Source organism: Pavona decussata, unplaced genomic scaffold (assembly GCF_977016875.1).
Source record: "Pavona decussata unplaced genomic scaffold, jaPavDecu1.1 SCAFFOLD_45, whole genome shotgun sequence".
Classification (NCBI taxonomy): Eukaryota; Metazoa; Cnidaria; class Anthozoa; order Scleractinia; family Agariciidae; genus Pavona; species Pavona decussata.
In genome coordinates this window covers 282,060-299,827 of record NW_028145467.1, presented here as the reverse complement: position 1 = coordinate 299,827, position 17,768 = coordinate 282,060, and the positions used below count along the sequence as shown (strand labels likewise).

Here is a 17,768-nt window from a genome sequence, read left to right as displayed (position 1 = left end):
GGGTGATACAAGGAAGGTAACTCGGAAAAAGCATTTACTGAACACTCGCCACAAGCAACATTTTGTACTCAAGGGGCACTCTTCTTGTATTTTATGGGAGAAAAAAACAGGCGTTCGTAAAGAGAAATAAGTAGGAATAGCTTTAACTGGTGGAGCAAGGTACAACGAACCTTCTACCTGGGCGCTAGGTAACCCCATCACTTTAGTTGAATTTGCAATTTCTGATACTGACATTGACATTACTGGTTGTTCCGTTTTTGGCCCGGATAAATGTAGAGGTTCATCTTTGTACCCTCTGTAAGGGAGTACCATGTTGTCCTTAACTACAGCCATGGCCATGTCGGAAAAAAATACACTAGATCATATGTGCAGAAGACACTCCTGGGCCTATTTCGGAAAATATTTTCGACATATTGCGGATTCATTATTTGGAAATTATTTTTGGCAAAAAACATTTTTTCGAAACATATAAAAAATGAGTTTTGAGAAATCCCTTGAAGATTCTTGGGAAGAGATTCAAGATGATAATTCTTCAGAAGAGGAGGAATTCCTCGAAGATGAGTATTTCTTTGAAGAAGAAGATGCAGACGCCTTCTTTTTCTGTGAAAACGAAAATCAGGGCGAGTGCGCCGATGGTTGCATTTGTGATCAGTCTCTCTTCACATTCGAAGAGATAATCGAAGAAGAAATATCAGAAAAACCTCAAGAAACAGAGGAAGAGCGTAAGGAGCGTTTCCTATGCAATGAAAGGTTTTTCAAGCTTTATGAGTGGAAAAAAGTAGATTCACAATGTGAAGAAATCGATCTCGAAGAATTTCCACAAATTACGGGCGACAAAGAAAAAAGAACTTCTGGATGATCTCCAGAATTTAAGAGGGAGAGAACTTTCCCTGTAAAAATAATTCGTCGCAGTGGAGTACCATCCCACATCAACTTCAGGGTACCAAAGGAACCTGAAAAGGAAGTCAAACCACAGAAAAATCGACCCTGCAAGTATGCTTTTGATCCAGAAAAAACTTGTAAGAGAGGAGATGAATGTGTTTTTGCACATACTGTTACGGAACTTCAACAAAATCTAGAGATTTGCAAATACGAGACGTGTTTGAAAGTGGTCATCACAGAATTAATTGTGGAGAAAGGAGGAAAGAAGTTTAAAGTAAAGAGATATAAGAACAATCCTCAGAAAGAATTTTGCTCTAGAATTCACAAGGGAGAGACAATTCCATCCTTTGTTTCTAGATGCTTCGCAAAAGATTCAAAGAAGAAAGAACAAACATCCGAAGAGAAATCTGATAAAGACAAGTCTCAAAAATCCACAAAGCCCAAAGGAAGTAAAAATCCTAAGGGAAAGAAGAAGGTTGAAGGGAAGAATGTTGAAGAAAAGTCTGGAGAACAACAGAAGTCTTCTGAAGAGAAATCTAAAGAAAAGTCTGTTCCCTCCAAGGATAAGAAGAAAAAGTATTTAAAAAAACCACCACATCAAAAAAAAACCACCTAAAGTGGCTTGATTTTTTTTCCCAACTCTAAAAGAGTTGGGAAAAATTTGAAAAGATTTTTAAAAATCTTTTTGAAAAAAAATGGATATAAAAACAATTTATTTGTAATTATTTGTTTCCTTGGGATTTATGGAATTTTATTGATATATTTTTTTTGGTTGAGTTTTTGAATATTGGAATATAGCTAATGTATATTTAGCAGTTAGACAAGGTTATTTTGAATTTCCTGAAGAATATTGGGATAAAAATGTTGTAGAAATAGCAATTGAACAATGTTATTTTGGTTTTCCTAAAAATTCAGATAAAAAATTTTAAGGATTTGTAGTTTTTCTGATTAAAATCATAAAAAAATTATATTTTTTATGATTTTTTCAAAAGAGATAGAGAAAATCTTTTTGAAAAAGATTTTTTAAAAAAAGATTATAATAATAATCATGTTGAGGTTATCTTATAAATTTTTAAGATATAATATTTTTGATTTAACTTCAAAAAATATTCAAAAAATAATTAAGAATAGCTATTGTGATTTTCCAAAAGAATATTTAAGGTATCAGCCACCCTTCAGGACCGACCGCGCGCGGATCGCTGTAGCGTTAGTTGTTTTTATAAAAACCCAACATAAACCATATATTTTTTAAAAGCTTAATAATTCCAGATTATGAATTTTAACTAACAAAAACCATTTACTTAAATGTGTTTCGAAATTGGAACGCTTTGTGTAAAAATACACGTCTCTATAAATCATGTTCCACTCCCGCCGGAAATAAACGGAAGAAAACAATTAACACCGCATTCGCTTCTCAACACGTTCCACTTAAAAACCGTGTCTCAGATTTTTGACAAGTGCGTTTGTTTCTCTTTTATTAGCAAATGAAGTTGGGGAAGGCAATTAGTCAACACTCCTTGTGGAAAAAAAGCTCTAGCTTTAAAATCAAGAGGAGTATTAAAATTCGCAGACACGGTTTTGTAGAAGAGATATATGGCATCACTCTGGCCAAATTTTAGCGAAATTGATTGAAAGGCTGCCGACTTGGAGTTCAAAATGTACGAGCCGATAGGCAAAATTTGCGTTCGGAGATAAAATGGAAAATACATTTTTGGCGGCATCCTACCTGGAATGAGATTATAACACCTAAATGTTTATACTGATTGATATCAGAGAGGGATCAATTTTCTCTAACAATAGGACTTTGACAGGTAACGTGTAACAGGAACAAACTTTCGCGGAAGGCAGCGGGAAATATAAATTATTTTGCTTCCAGTTAGTTCAATTACACCGCGTGTGGACAAAAGACAAAATTTGTTGAGGTAAGTGAATGTACATGTATAGTAATCGTTTAATTTACAAACAACAATACGGTTTTCATGTAGCAATAAAAATATATTGTGTTTCTTGAAATGTTGGCTAGGTTGGTACAGATGCCGAAAACCAGTGCGAAATCAACACGAACGAAAGCAAAGCCGCTGATTGCTCGAAGCCGCCAAGAACAGAGGCCCGGTCTATTTCAAACGCTCTGCTCTTCTCGGAAGAATTAAAAACATAATTTGTCTTGTGCGACGGACAGCTTTTATTCTCGCACTGGATTCTCTAGGTAGAACCAAGTCCATGCTTAGTCGCTGCATCTTCCATGCCCTGGCAAAATCGACAAGATACAGACTCGTCCAGTTTCTCAAGCAGCTTTTCGCTCGATGCGATAGCTCGACCGCTTATTGTTTTCCACGTTCCATCAGCAAATGGCTCTTCTAGCTGGATTTTGGAGCGGCTTATACTCGCAGCAACTGTAGCATTTTCGCTTTTCTGAATATCCAACTCCTCCAGCCACTTCTCTTGCCGATAAACTGAGCCTTTGTCGCTCTCTGCCAATTTTGCGGCCCATTGTTTGTCAAACTCGCTCTTCGATTTCTTTTTCGCTCTCGGTTTCGATGACGAAAACGGACACGAATTTTTCTTTTTTTTGGCGGCATTTTCACCGAAGCAAACGCTAAATATCCACGGAGAATACTAAAAGCTATAAACAACACAAAGACAATTCGCACGTGTTGTGTCGAAGCATCAAGTTACTAGTTCACAGACAAGTTAATTGATGTGTGACACGGGTATGACAAATTTTGTCAACGATCAATTAATATAATTAACGAGAAAAAATCTTTTACCCTCGATATCTTTCGACAGAAATAATATTTTCTTCTGATTTTTTTTTTAAAAGAAAGCTCTCAAGCATATCTATTTAAAAACGTTGAAACCTCAAATATGGCAGCGATCCGCGCGCGGACTGTCTTGAAGGGTGGCTGATACCTTAAATCAAACTAATATCAAAAAAGTTAATAAATATTTTGATTTTTTAAAAAATATTGGAAGAAGAAATAATACTTTGATAGCTAAAAAAGGTTATTATGATTTTCCAAAAAGATGTTGGAATAGAGATAATGTAACTCATGCAGTTAAACGAGGTTATTTTGGATTCCCTAAAGAATACTGGGATAAAGATATTGTAGAATTAGCAATTAAACAAGGTTACTTTGAATTTCCTGAAGAATATTGGGATGAATACAATGTATATAAAGCAATTAAAAAAGGTTATTTTGGATTTCCTGAAGAATATTGGGATGAAAATAATGTAGAATTAGCAGTAAGACAAGGTTATTTTGGATTCCCTGAAGAATATTGGGATGAAGATAATGCATATTTAGCAGTTAGACAAGGTTATTTTGGATTCCCTGATAGATGTTGGGATAAAACTAATGCATATTGGGCAATTAAACAAGGTTATTTTGGATTCCCTGATAGATGTTGGGATAAAAATAATGCATATTGGGCAATGAAACAGAATTATTCTAATTTTCCAGAAAAATTTAGATAAAAAAAATTTTGAAAAGAAATTTTTTTTCTAAAAGAGAGATGTGATATTATAATGTTAAATCTATTTAACTTTTTTAAAAATATAAAAGAATCAATAATTAAGGAGGAGGATAGTTATAATTTTTCTGATGAATATTGGAATCCAAAAAAAGTAAAATCAGCAATTAAACAAGGATATTTTGGTTTCAGCCGTTGTCAATAAAACATTGTTATACCATTTTCTCATTAATAACCGGAAGTTTAAGCCGAGGGAAAGTCCCTTTGACTTTTTCTCATTAACCGGCCTCCGCGAAGGCTGAGGGAAAGTCCCTTTGAATTTTTTTGGAATTTTTTTTTTGAATTTTGGTTTTACCAGAATTTTTACGCAAAATCAAGGGAGACTTGATTTGGACCAAAGTGGTCGGATTTTTGATTTTTTTTTTATTTTTTTGGATTTTTTATGCTGATTTTTTTAGCGTAAGAAAGTATTCTGATTTTGGGTGGGATTGTGATTTTTTTTATGCTGAACTGAGGGTACTTTGAGAATGTCCCAAGTTTCTCTTTATCTATCTACTACCCCAAATCAAAACATCGCCCTCGAAACACTGCAACGACAGTAGGAAAAAAAGGCAGCTCAGTTTCATTGCATTCTGATGAAATGCATGTTGCTGCATTCCAGGATATGGCATATAGATCCCAGAGTTCTACAAATTCTGCACCAGGAAACACGCCATCCGCCTTGTCGACCTTATTTAATGATGGATATATGGAACCTTTACTAACTACTCAGTTGAATCTAGATGGTGTCCATATATGTATGTAGCCAAAGTGCGGCCATTCATGAAAATCAAAATGGATGAAGGAAAGGAGTATTACGATCTCTGGTTTATTCTTGAGGGTAGAGGTGCAAACCGAGGCAGTGTACTCCAGGCAAGATGCAGGTGTTACTCGGATGTGAAGTGACCTAGGATGGTCCAGTCTGGAAACAAGGAGAACAATAGCCAGCTTAAATCTCATGTATAAAATGTCATGGAATTGTTGATATTAATCAAAATAGTTTTCTGCACCAGCATACCAACTGTTGTGCCAAAACTCGTTTTAGTCATAATTATAAATTCTTAAATGTGAATGCCACAAAGGATGTATATTATTATTCCTTTTTCCCATGCACCCTGAGGATGTGGAACGAACAACCGAAAGACATTGTTGAAAGTGATTCTTTAGAGATATTTAAGACCAAGATTTCCAAGTATTTCACAGAATGATCTATGTATTTCAATTATTTTCATCTTTTGTTTATCTATCTTTTAAAGCCATATCTAATTTAACTTATCTTGTTAGCTTGTACCATTTTTAACGTTGGTGTGATGTCTCTAACAACCTTACCCACGAAATTGAAAGTAAATGTAAATGTACTAAATTGCGAGAACTTTTAAGAAATGGTCGCAGTATTTCAACTGAAGAAGTCTTGAAGTTATCATTCAGTAATACAGAGAGGGAATAAGTTGAAAGGACCACCTCAAAGCAGTGGCAATGTGAGGAATGGTATCTACATAAGGCAGGCTTCATAATAGCTTCAAAGTGCAAGAGAGTCTTCACCCACCAAGAGGCACTAGAAAAAATAATGCTGTAAATGCCCCAAAGTTTGTAGAAGCTATTGCATTGGCCTGACATCCATTCAAAAAAGCAACAGGAAATGGAACCACAAAATGCCAGGGAGTGGGGGTTATTTCATGAAGAGAGTGCTCACAAGGCATATCAGCGTGTTGCCAGCCATACCCACCACAAGCTGGAACTGCTCTCGAAAAGTTTTCTAATTTTGAAGTCAAAGCCTTTCCTTGGGGCAAGTCTTGATAATAGTCAGAAATGCCACTGTTCCAATGATTGCCCAGACAGAGTTATAGAATACCAATGCCCCTGGAAACACAGAGATCTTGCCCCAAAAGAAGCTTTCCTAACCCCAGAATTAGGTGGCATTAAAAATGGAAATGCATTTGCATTGTAGTCTACTTCACAGTACTACTTCCAAGTTCAGATTCAAATGTTTGTAAGTGTGCTGACCTTGTGTAACTTTGTTGTGTGGACCAAGAAAGGAATCTTTACTGTTGAGGTGCCCTACAACCCAAGCTTCATGTCCAATGCATGTCCACAACTGGAAAAGTTTTGGGCAAGCCAGGTTCTCCCTTTCAAATGACTGAAGCCTTCCGGACAGTATTGCCAGGTAAAGAGGTCTACTCTACATGTACATATAGACTGTTATCTAATGATTAATATGAACTAGATATACAAACAGACAGAAGATTACAGCTACAGGCCTAGTTAGGCTTAGGTTTCCAAATTATATGTGCAGCTTTGGTTTGCTCGAAAATTTCAATTTTATAACCTGTTTCGAAGAATACTGATTTATATATATTTTTGGGGTTCTTATAGAATCATCACATGCCGTGCAAGAGGAATGCTCTTCTCAGCATACCAGCTGTTCACAACAGACCATCAGCTCTACACAACAGCCTAGTTGTTATTCAGAAGTTGTGAGTACAACACAAGGGACCAGCCCTGAAGCAGATGCCAGCACTTCACTAGACACCAGCGGTCCTAGGCAATCAGATTTTTGTGAAGTTATAGATTTGTCAAGCTTACAGTACAGTGCACATTGAAATGTTAGCCCACGAGCCTTGTAAAATTTCAGATTGCTTGTTCCACTCTCTGCCTCTCTCACTCAGTTGTGCGCACGCATCGTTCAATAACATGTGGCTAATTTCAGAATCCAATATGGTTGATGATGCGTAAGAGAAATTATGGGAGCTTAGAAGATTTTAAGTTTATATCTTTAGATGAGTACTTGGGTGATACAAGGAAGGTAACTCGGAAAAAGCATTTACTGAACACTCGCCACAAGCAACATTTTGTACTCAAGGGGCACTCTTCTTGTATTTTATGGGAGAAAAAAACAGGCGTTCGTAAAGAGAAATAAGTAGGAATAGCTTTAACTGGTGGAGCAAGGTACAACGAACCTTCTACCTGGGCGCTAGGTAACCCCATCACTTTAGTTGAATTTGCAATTTCTGATACTGACATTGACATTACTGGTTGTTCCGTTTTTGGCCCGGATAAATGTAGAGGTTCATCTTTGTACCCTCTGTAAGGGAGTACCATGTTGTCCTTAACTACAGCCATGGCCATGTCGGAAAAAAATACACTAGATCATATGTGCAGAAGACACTCCTGGGCCTATTTCGGAAAATATTTTCGACATATTGCGGATTCATTATTTGGAAATTATTTTTGGCAAAAAACATTTTTTCGAAACATATAAAAAATGAGTTTTGAGAAATCCCTTGAAGATTCTTGGGAAGAGATTCAAGATGATAATTCTTCAGAAGAGGAGGAATTCCTCGAAGATGAGTATTTCTTTGAAGAAGAAGATGCAGACGCCTTCTTTTTCTGTGAAAACGAAAATCAGGGCGAGTGCGCCGATGGTTGCATTTGTGATCAGTCTCTCTTCACATTCGAAGAGATAATCGAAGAAGAAATATCAGAAAAACCTCAAGAAACAGAGGAAGAGCGTAAGGAGCGTTTCCTATGCAATGAAAGGTTTTTCAAGCTTTATGAGTGGAAAAAAGTAGATTCACAATGTGAAGAAATCGATCTCGAAGAATTTCCACAAATTACGGGCGACAAAGAAAAAAGAACTTCTGGATGATCTCCAGAATTTAAGAGGGAGAGAACTTTCCCTGTAAAAATAATTCGTCGCAGTGGAGTACCATCCCACATCAACTTCAGGGTACCAAAGGAACCTGAAAAGGAAGTCAAACCACAGAAAAATCGACCCTGCAAGTATGCTTTTGATCCAGAAAAAACTTGTAAGAGAGGAGATGAATGTGTTTTTGCACATACTGTTACGGAACTTCAACAAAATCTAGAGATTTGCAAATACGAGACGTGTTTGAAAGTGGTCATCACAGAATTAATTGTGGAGAAAGGAGGAAAGAAGTTTAAAGTAAAGAGATATAAGAACAATCCTCAGAAAGAATTTTGCTCTAGAATTCACAAGGGAGAGACAATTCCATCCTTTGTTTCTAGATGCTTCGCAAAAGATTCAAAGAAGAAAGAACAAACATCCGAAGAGAAATCTGATAAAGACAAGTCTCAAAAATCCACAAAGCCCAAAGGAAGTAATTTTTAAAAATCTTTTTGAAAAAAAATGGATATAAAAACAATTTATTTGTAATTATTTGTTTCCTTGGGATTTATGGAATTTTATTGATATATTTTTTTTGGTTGAGTTTTTGAATATTGGAATATAGCTAATGTATATTTAGCAGTTAGACAAGGTTATTTTGAATTTCCTGAAGAATATTGGGATAAAAATGTTGTAGAAATAGCAATTGAACAATGTTATTTTGGTTTTCCTAAAAATTCAGATAAAAAATTTTAAGGATTTGTAGTTTTTCTGATTAAAATCATAAAAAAATTATATTTTTTATGATTTTTTCAAAAGAGATAGAGAAAATCTTTTTGAAAAAGATTTTTTAAAAAAAGATTATAATAATAATCATGTTGAGGTTATCTTATAAATTTTTAAGATATAATATTTTTGATTTAACTTCAAAAAATATTCAAAAAATAATTAAGAATAGCTATTGTGATTTTCCAAAAGAATATTTAAGGTATCAGCCACCCTTCAGGACCGACCGCGCGCGGATCGCTGTAGCGTTAGTTGTTTTTATAAAAACCCAACATAAACCATATATTTTTTAAAAGCTTAATAATTCCAGATTATGAATTTTAACTAACAAAAACCATTTACTTAAATGTGTTTCGAAATTGGAACGCTTTGTGTAAAAATACACGTCTCTATAAATCATGTTCCACTCCCGCCGGAAATAAACGGAAGAAAACAATTAACACCGCATTCGCTTCTCAACACGTTCCACTTAAAAACCGTGTCTCAGATTTTTGACAAGTGCGTTTGTTTCTCTTTTATTAGCAAATGAAGTTGGGGAAGGCAATTAGTCAACACTCCTTGTGGAAAAAAAGCTCTAGCTTTAAAATCAAGAGGAGTATTAAAATTCGCAGACACGGTTTTGTAGAAGAGATATATGGCATCACTCTGGCCAAATTTTAGCGAAATTGATTGAAAGGCTGCCGACTTGGAGTTCAAAATGTACGAGCCGATAGGCAAAATTTGCGTTCGGAGATAAAATGGAAAATACATTTTTGGCGGCATCCTACCTGGAATGAGATTATAACACCTAAATGTTTATACTGATTGATATCAGAGAGGGATCAATTTTCTCTAACAATAGGACTTTGACAGGTAACGTGTAACAGGAACAAACTTTCGCGGAAGGCAGCGGGAAATATAAATTATTTTGCTTCCAGTTAGTTCAATTACACCGCGTGTGGACAAAAGACAAAATTTGTTGAGGTAAGTGAATGTACATGTATAGTAATCGTTTAATTTACAAACAACAATACGGTTTTCATGTAGCAATAAAAATATATTGTGTTTCTTGAAATGTTGGCTAGGTTGGTACAGATGCCGAAAACCAGTGCGAAATCAACACGAACGAAAGCAAAGCCGCCGATTGCTCGAAGCCGCCAAGAACAGAGGCCCGGTCTATTTCAAACGCTCTGCTCTTCTCGGAAGAATTAAAAACATAATTTGTCTTGTGCGACGGACAGCTTTTATTCTCGCACTGGATTCTCTAGGTAGAACCAAGTCCATGCTTAGTCGCTGCATCTTCCATGCCCTGGCAAAATCGACAAGATACAGACTCGTCCAGTTTCTCAAGCAGCTTTTCGCTCGATGCGATAGCTCGACCGCTTATTGTTTTCCACGTTCCATCAGCAAATGGCTCTTCTAGCTGGATTTTGGAGCGGCTTATACTCGCAGCAACTGTAGCATTTTCGCTTTTCTGAATATCCAACTCCTCCAGCCACTTCTCTTGCCGATAAACTGAGCCTTTGTCGCTCTCTGCCAATTTTGCGGCCCATTGTTTGTCAAACTCGCTCTTCGATTTCTTTTTCGCTCTCGGTTTCGATGACGAAAACGGACACGAATTTTTCTTTTTTTTGGCGGCATTTTCACCGAAGCAAACGCTAAATATCCACGGAGAATACTAAAAGCTATAAACAACACAAAGACAATTCGCACGTGTTGTGTCGAAGCATCAAGTTACTAGTTCACAGACAAGTTAATTGATGTGTGACACGGGTATGACAAATTTTGTCAACGATCAATTAATATAATTAACGAGAAAAAATCTTTTACCCTCGATATCTTTCGACAGAAATAATATTTTCTTCTGATTTTTTTTTTAAAAGAAAGCTCTCAAGCATATCTATTTAAAAACGTTGAAACCTCAAATATGGCAGCGATCCGCGCGCGGACTGTCTTGAAGGGTGGCTGATACCTTAAATCAAACTAATATCAAAAAAGTTAATAAATATTTTGATTTTTTAAAAAATATTGGAAGAAGAAATAATACTTTGATAGCTAAAAAAGGTTATTATGATTTTCCAAAAAGATGTTGGAATAGAGATAATGTAACTCATGCAGTTAAACGAGGTTATTTTGGATTCCCTAAAGAATACTGGGATAAAGATATTGTAGAATTAGCAATTAAACAAGGTTACTTTGAATTTCCTGAAGAATATTGGGATGAATACAATGTATATAAAGCAATTAAAAAAGGTTATTTTGGATTTCCTGAAGAATATTGGGATGAAAATAATGTAGAATTAGCAGTAAGACAAGGTTATTTTGGATTCCCTGAAGAATATTGGGATGAAGATAATGCATATTTAGCAGTTAGACAAGGTTATTTTGGATTCCCTGATAGATGTTGGGATAAAACTAATGCATATTGGGCAATTAAACAAGGTTATTTTGGATTCCCTGATAGATGTTGGGATAAAAATAATGCATATTGGGCAATTAAACAGAATTATTCTAATTTTCCAGAAAAATTTAGATAAAAAAAATTTTGAAAAGAAATTTTTTTTCTAAAAGAGAGATGTGATATTATAATGTTAAATCTATTTAACTTTTTTAAAAATATAAAAGAATCAATAATTAAGGAGGAGGATAGTTATAATTTTTCTGATGAATATTGGAATCCAAAAAAAGTAAAATCAGCAATTAAACAAGGATATTTTGGTTTCAGCCGTTGTCAATAAAACATTGTTATACCATTTTCTCATTAATAACCGGAAGTTTAAGCCGAGGGAAAGTCCCTTTGATTTTTTCTCATTAACCGGCCTCCGCGAAGGCTGAGGGAAAGTCCCTTTGAATTTTTTTGGAATTTTTTTTTTGAATTTTGGTTTTACCAGAATTTTTACGCAAAATCAAGGGAGACTTGATTTGGACCAAAGTGGTCGGATTTTTGATTTTTTTGGATTTTTTTGGATTTTTTATGCTGATTTTTTTAGCGTAAGAAAGTATTCTGATTTTGGGTGGGATTGTGATTTTTTTTATGCTGAACTGAGGGTACTTTGAGAATGTCCCAAGTTTCTCTTTATCTATCTACTACCCCAAATCAAAACATCGCCCTCGAAACACTGCAACGACAGTAGGAAAAAAAGGCAGCTCAGTTTCATTGCATTCTGATGAAATGCATGTTGCTGCATTCCAGGATATGGCATATAGATCCCAGAGTTCTACAAATTCTGCACCAGGAAACACGCCATCCGCCTTGTCGACCTTATTTAATGATGGATATATGGAACCTTTACTAACTACTCAGTTGAATCTAGATGGTGTCCATATATGTATGTAGCCAAAGTGCGGCCATTCATGAAAATCAAAATGGATGAAGGAAAGGAGTATTACGATCTCTGGTTTATTCTTGAGGGTAGAGGTGCAAACCGAGGCAGTGTACTCCAGGCAAGATGCAGGTGTTACTCGGATGTGAAGTGACCTAGGATGGTCCAGTCTGGAAACAAGGAGAACAATAGCCAGCTTAAATCTCATGTATAAAATGTCATGGAATTGTTGATATTAATCAAAATAGTTTTCTGCACCAGCATACCAACTGTTGTGCCAAAACTCGTTTTAGTCATAATTATAAATTCTTAAATGTGAATGCCACAAAGGATGTATATTATTATTCCTTTTTCCCATGCACCCTGAGGATGTGGAACGAACAACCGAAAGACATTGTTGAAAGTGATTCTTTAGAGATATTTAAGACCAAGATTTCCAAGTATTTCACAGAATGATCTATGTATTTCAATTATTTTCATCTTTTGTTTATCTATCTTTTAAAGCCATATCTAATTTAACTTATCTTGTTAGCTTGTACCATTTTTAACGTTGGTGTGATGTCTCTAACAACCTTACCCACGAAATTGAAAGTAAATGTAAATGTACTAAATTGCGAGAACTTTTAAGAAATGGTCGCAGTATTTCAACTGAAGAAGTTTTGAAGTTGTTATCATTCAGTAATACAGAGAGGGAATAAGTTGAAAGGACCACCTCAAAGCAGTGGCAATGTGAGGAATGGTATCTACATAAGGCAGGCTTCATAATAGCTTCAAAGTGCAAGAGAGTCTTCACCCACCAAGAGGCACTAGAAAAAATAATGCTGTAAATGCCCCAAAGTTTGTAGAAGCTATTGCATTGGCCTGACATCCATTCAAAAAAGCAACAGGAAATGGAACCACAAAATGCCAGGGAGTGGGGGTTCTTTCATGAAGAGAGTGCTCACAAGGCATATCAGCGTGTTGCCAGCCATACCCACCACAAGCTGGAACTGCTCTTGAAAAGTTTTCTAATTTTGAAGTCAAAGCCTTTCCTTGGGGCAAGTCTTGATAATAGTCAGAAATGCCAGTGTTCCAATGATTGCCCAGACAGAGTTATAGAATACAAATGCCCCTGGAAACACAGAGATCTTGCCCCAAAAGAAGCTTTCCTAACCCCAGAATTAGGTGGCACTAAAAATGGAAATGCATTTGCATTGTAGTCTACTTCACAGTACTACTTCCAAGTTCAGATTCAAATGTTTGTAAGTGTGCTGACCTTGTGTAACTTTGTTGTGTGGACCAAGAAAGGAATCTTTACTGTTGAGGTGCCCTACAACCCAAGCTTCATGTCCAATGCATGTCCACAACTGGAAAAGTTTTGGACAAGCCAGGTTCTCCCTTTCAAGATGACTGAAGCCTCCCGGACAGTATTGCCAGGTAAAGAGGTCTACTCTACATGTACATATAGACTGTTATCTAATGATTAATATGAACTAGATATACAAACAGACAGAAGATTACAGCTACAGGCCTAGTTAGGCTTAGGTTTCCAAATTATATGTGAAGTTTTGGTTTGCTTGAAAATTTGAATTTTACAACCTGTTTCGAAGAATACTGATTTATATATATTTTTGGGGTTCTTATAGAATCATCACATGCCGTGCAAGAGGAATGCTCTTCTCAGCATACCAGCTGTTCACAACAGACCATCAGCTCTACACAACAGCCTAGTTGTTATTCAGAAGTTGTGAGTACAACACAAGGGACCAGCCCTGAAGCAGATGCCAGCACTTCACTAGACACCAGCGGTCCTAGGCAATCAGATTTTTGTGAAGTTATAGATTTGTCAAGCTTACAGTACAGTGCACATTGAAATGTTAGCCCACGAGCCTTGTAAAATTTCAGATTGCTTGTTCCACTCTCTGCCTCTCTCACTCAGTTGTGCGCACGCATCGTTCAATAACATGTGGCTAATTTCAGAATCCAATATGGTTGATGATGCGTAAGAGAAATTACGGGAGCTTAGAAGATTTTAAGTTTATATCTTTAGATGAGTACTTGGGTGATACAAGGAAGGTAACTCGGAAAAAGCATTTACTGAACACTCGCCACAAGCAACATTTTGTACTCAAGGGGCACTCTTCTTGTATTTTATGGGAGAAAAAACCAGGCGTTCGTAAAGAGAAATAAGTAGGAATAGCTTTAACTGGTGGAGCAAGGTACAACGAACCTTCTACCTGGGAGCTAGGTAACCCCATCACTTTAGTTGAATTTGCAATTTCTGATACTGACATTGACATTACTGGTTGTTCCGTTTTTGGCCCGGATAAATGTAGAGGTTCATCTTTGTACCCTCTGCAAGGGAGTACCATGTTGTCCTTAACTACAGCCATGGCCACGTCGGAAAAAAATGCACTAGATCATATGTTTCTTCTTTGGGGTGGAATAAACACAAAGACAAGGGCATGTTCAAATGACCTTTTTCAGGTTAAACTATCGCCCACTAAGAAAGGAAATAAAAGGTCATTGAGTGGTGTAAAAAATTCTATTGACTTTTGTGTGGGAATTTTGATGAAAATTACTTTGCATGTCAATGTCCCACATCCGTCTATGATTCACTCCACACCCCTCCTAAGACTTTTATTGATAAGGATCATAAATTCATTTGGCAATAGACATTTCCTTCAAAGTGCTTTGAAATGATTAATTCTAAAGCACCACTTTTATGCTACATGTAGCACCCTTCTGTATTTTCTGGATTCAAGCTATGGAACTGTAAGCATTTAATTTTGTGGGGTGTAAAAAGAAAAGGGAAGATCCAATCATGCAAGAAAATTATTCATTACATCCTTCAAAGTTGAATGAGTGGGAGATGGTAATTACAAATTTGGCACCAAGGTTCATCAAGAAAGCAACACCTCTGTATATTAAACACATTACTTATGGAATGTCACTACAAAGAGAGATTATGAAAGCAAAACCTGTGGGACCAGTTCAACTGAAGTCTTAAGAAATTCTTTTTTTTCTTCAAATGTCAAGGAGTACTTTTCAACTGAGGTGTTTTTTCCTTGCTGTAATTTCAACAATGAAAATCAACATGCATGTGGTCGCCGTCGAGGGGCTCCACAAGAAAACAGAGCTGCCAGACGTGGTGAGAGGAGAAATAGACAACAAGAAGATGCACTGTTAGGAATTCGGTTGACATCAAACGATGGACAACCACAAATTCTTCCATTTACTGCTCACCCAAGTTTACACGTTCAGCTATCAAACAGACAAACTTGTATGCTGCCCAGTACAAGACAGCAAATCCTAATTTGCCCCCAAATTCAGGTGCAAATACATCGGTAGAAGCTACAAGAAATGAATTGAAGAAATTCCTGGCACTAGCCCTTCTCATGGGAATTGTGAGAAAACCAGGGGTTTCAGACTACTGGAGCACAAATCCTCTATTGAAAGACTATTTTCAACAGTGTTATGCCAAGAAACCACTTTCAATCAATCCTGCAATTTCTGCAATTGCCAATAACAGTCAGTATGATGCAAATGACCCAGATCATGACAGATTATACAAAGTCAGACCTGTTGTTGCATACCTTGTTTCAAAGTTCAAGACCTATTATATCCCAGAAGAGAATAAAAAAAATTATTTCAATTGACGAGGAATTACTTTTGTGGAAAGGAAAGCTTGTGTTCAAGCAGTACATCCCACTAAAGAGAGCCTGATTTGGAATAAGATGTTTAGCCTCTGTGAAACTACAGGCTACCTTTGGAACTTATTTGTCTATATCGGAAGGAACCAGATGCAGCCGCCACTGATTTGGAAATGGTAAGGAGGCTGGGTAAAAGTGGTGCTATAATCCCTCGACTGATGGAATCTGATGGAAACTGTAATCCTTAAATGGATGCCACTGGCCTTCTTGCTATATTTCAGTGGTCAGTTGAAAGTTATGCAGTCCGATACACAGAGTTTGTGGGAGATGGGAACAGCAGAGCCCACAAGCTCATTGTGGATAAAGCTGTTTATGGTGAAAAAGAGGTTACCAAGCTGGAGTGCATCGGGCATGTTCTGGGGTCATGCCTTTGCTTGCTTCAGTGGTATTGGAAGGCTGACAAACAACAAAATAGATCAGCTACAGGTCTATTATGGCAAGGCCATCCGAAACAAATGATATCATGGCCATATGGCAACATACTCGATCCAGTGGTGAAAACCCAGACCATGACTTGTGTCCCCCAGGAGAAAACTCATGGAGGGAACAACAGATTACAGGCACACACATCCACTGCCTTCTGTTGCCAATGCAGTTCATTCAACTTTTGAAGCCCTCAGTGACCAAAATCTGTTAAGGCGCTGTCTCCATGGTGGCACACAAAACCGAAATGAGGCAATAAATGCACTCATTTGGCAACTTGCTGCTGATATTGCAGTGTCTCATTTCAATGATAGGTCAGACTCTATCAAACTTGCCCTTAAAGAGCTAGGAATTACTCCAGGACTCTACTGTAGCGAGGCTTGCAAAAAAGCTGGACTATAATAGATTGCGTCATGCCCGCAGAAAGAGCTCTGATCAGTCCAAGGAGAGGAGAGAACACGTCAGAACCTTGAAGAAGGGCTACAGTGACCATTTGGAGGCTATTGAAGGACGAGGCTGGAGCCTTCTAGGACTGAACCTGGTGAACTTTGCTCATTATTAACTTTAAATGCCATTTTCTCAGATTCCATGTTTTAGACATGTTCAGCCACCATAAACAGAATATCTCAAAAACTATTTCTGATAACTCAATGAAATTTTCACATTTTTGTTGAATAGAAATAGATCTGTGCATGACCTACTTTGACATGGTTTGTGACACCCTATCATGATATTAACATTTTTCAATGACGGTATTTCACATTTTGTTAAGTGTTCTAGGTGAAGGCCTCATTCCTGATCAAAACACAATTTCTTTATAATAGTACGTCAATGCATAGCTCTGACAACATAAAAAACATTTGCTAAATTTAAACTCTCCAGCATAAAGCAGAGTAGAGATATTGTGCTCAAGAGAACAACCAACTTCTAGACCCTCGGAAATGTGTTTGGTTATTAGAATGGGTGTGACTCTAAGGAATGTGAGAGATGCACCCCAAATGTATGGCAAATGAATCAATGAAACCTGCTTAATACAGTGATAGAGTTGAATTGACTTGATGTTATAAAAGAGTGTTGAGAATTACATTGTCAAAATTACCATTTAGGCATGTGCGCACATTGTACCATGCTGTAAAACAATAGGTTTAGGAACAGCTTTTTTATATCTTCAGCAATCCATGCCAATATTATACGTTTAATCTTTAGGTTATATTTATATTTTTTTAATATTGTTGATTTATTCACAATTCCGTTTCTTATTATTTGTGAATTTAATGCTGATAATTAGATATGTTATATAAGTAAGGCTGCAATGTATTCAAATAAAGTGCATCTTCTTCTACTTCTCTTCTCTTGTTACTGCAAGAATTTGTTAGCCTAGGGACCTATGACCAACATGACAAGGGGAGGGTAAATGTAAAAATGGGTGGGGTAAGAATCACAATTCATGCAGCCAAGAAAAAACCGAAGGTGGACGTCTCTCTGTATATGGGGGTCGACACAAACTTGCAAATTTTGCACCACTTTTTGAAAACCAGCAATCTCTGA

At 36.7% G+C, this 17,768-nt stretch overlaps 1 protein-coding gene, 1 long non-coding RNA gene and 3 pseudogenes across 2 annotated transcripts in view; 3 read left to right on the top strand and 2 right to left on the bottom strand.

Annotated features, from left to right (window-relative positions):
- Positions 1–17,768, bottom strand: part of LOC146482488 (mitochondrial inner membrane protease subunit 1-like) — a 348,467-nt gene that overhangs the window by 296,030 nt on the left and 34,669 nt on the right. The window lies entirely within an intron of this gene.
- The window catches only part of LOC146482489 (uncharacterized), an 82,129-nt gene that overhangs the window by 45,802 nt on the left and 18,559 nt on the right, over positions 1–17,768 (bottom strand). The window lies entirely within an intron of this gene.
- On the top strand, positions 476–6,992 carry LOC146482494 (uncharacterized; annotated as a pseudogene).
- Positions 7,655–13,957, top strand: LOC146482493 (uncharacterized; annotated as a pseudogene).
- LOC146482492 (uncharacterized) lies at positions 15,370–16,879 on the top strand (annotated as a pseudogene).